The sequence below is a fragment of the Musa acuminata genome, chromosome BXJ1-5 (genome assembly GCF_036884655.1).
Source record: "Musa acuminata AAA Group cultivar baxijiao chromosome BXJ1-5, Cavendish_Baxijiao_AAA, whole genome shotgun sequence".
Taxonomy (NCBI): Eukaryota; Viridiplantae; Streptophyta; class Magnoliopsida; order Zingiberales; family Musaceae; genus Musa; species Musa acuminata.
The window spans coordinates 40,657,501-40,659,476 of NC_088331.1; positions in this window are offsets into that span (position 1 = coordinate 40,657,501).

Genomic DNA, 1,976 nt, shown 5'->3' on the forward strand with positions numbered 1-1,976 from the left:
TAAGCAATTAACCAAGTTGTCCGACATGTCATTGGTCCCTCGACGCTTCGTCCGATTCTTCGGCGCATCGTCCTCTCGTGCAGCCTATTGCCCAATCGGCCAGTTGACTCCGCAACTCCGATATCCTTGGCACAATACCCGCTCTTCTTGGCCCGATGCCCGAGTCCACGGCCCGAAGCCTTCTGTCGATACGTCGACCGATCCACCGGCCCGACGTCCAATCTTCTGACATGTTCCTTCGGCACAACATGATTTTCCTGCTTTAATTGTCTCATCCTGATCGAAGCATCCTGCGTCACTCAAAACGCAGATTAAATCATAAACATATATCAAGTAGTTTCATCATCAAAATACGAGATTCAACAATCTCCCCCTTTTTGATGATGACAACCACTTGATGACGGAGTTAAACTTAACTCCCGGAGTTTAAACAAACTCCCCCTATCAATATGCCATATTGATAGAACCTTGAATTCAAACTGAATTCAAGTCATTGCAATATTCATCATGAATATTTGCAACACGTCAACATGAACTTATGCATAAACTTATGCATCACATGTCATGTCATCAACATACTTCTCCCCCTTTGTCATCAACAAAAAGGAGAAGTACTACAATCAAGTGTGTGTGATATTGGTTCAACTCATTGCATGAAAATCATAGTATCAAGTTTTATCATCATGCAATCTTGGAGCTAGAAGATTTAGCAAGTGTTACATCATGCTTAGAACATTCATGCTATCAAGTTTTAGATATGCAAGTTTTATAGCATATAAGATAGTACTTTTGGTAATGTTCAAGATAGCAAGTTCTACATCATGCAAGCTAGCAAATTAGAGATGTTCAAGAAGGCAACTCTTGCTTCTTGAAAATTTTGCTCACTTTGCTAGATGCGCAAGTTAGCATTTTTGCCTCTTGAGATAGGCAAGATAGCACATTTGCTTCTTTTGAGATAGCAACTTTTTGCTTCTCTTTAGACCAACAAGCTAGTAATTTTTACGATATACAAGTTTCACAATATATAAGCTAGCAAAAATTTCGAAAGCAAATGCAAGATAAATTTCTTGTGTAAGCTCATGATTCTTGCTTCCTATTGCATCTTCTTGACTTGTACAAGCTAGCTATCTCCCCCTTTGTCATTGTAAAAAAAGAAAGAGAGAATACAGTTTTGTAGTTCTCTTTTCCTTTTACAACGATTTCAAAATCATGACAAATGATGAATAATCAAGTTATGAATGTCAAGATAATTTTTCATCATGAATATTTTATCATAGCATGCATCATTATCATAAATTGAAGTATTACATACATGATATCATATCACCATTCATAATTACATTAATATTTCAATATAACAATTTCTTCTCAAAATGTGTAACTTGGCACTCATAGCATTTTAAATCATGATTTACATCATATGCAATACATCACATCATAATTAGAAAGCACAAGTATTGTATGCATAATTGTACATTATAAATGTTTCATATCATGATGGTATCAATTTTGTCAAATTATATCCTACCATGCATGATCAAAACTTCTCCCCATTTTATCATTGAAAACAAGAAGAAAATAGGGGGTAGAGCATAAAAGTGTTAAATATTTCAATCATTTCAAGGCATTTATATCATAGATCAAGTCATGATTCGTAATTCATCATAAAGCAGATTAGTTTTCAATCATCACATAAGGCATTTAAGGAATCTTTGAAACATAGGAGAATGATTAAATTAAGCATACAATGTTTCAATCCAATTCAAGTCATGAATATCAATGCTTTCATATTGTGAGTATCAATTCATGAATACCATGAGATATTATTTGTGACTTCAATTTTGCAAGATCAAGATTATGATTTAGATAAAACTTATTCAAATTAAATCATTAACTTGAAGTTCATAATCAAGTCATTAAAATTAATTTCGAGATTCATAAAATATCATGAAATCATTAATCTCGATAAAATGGGA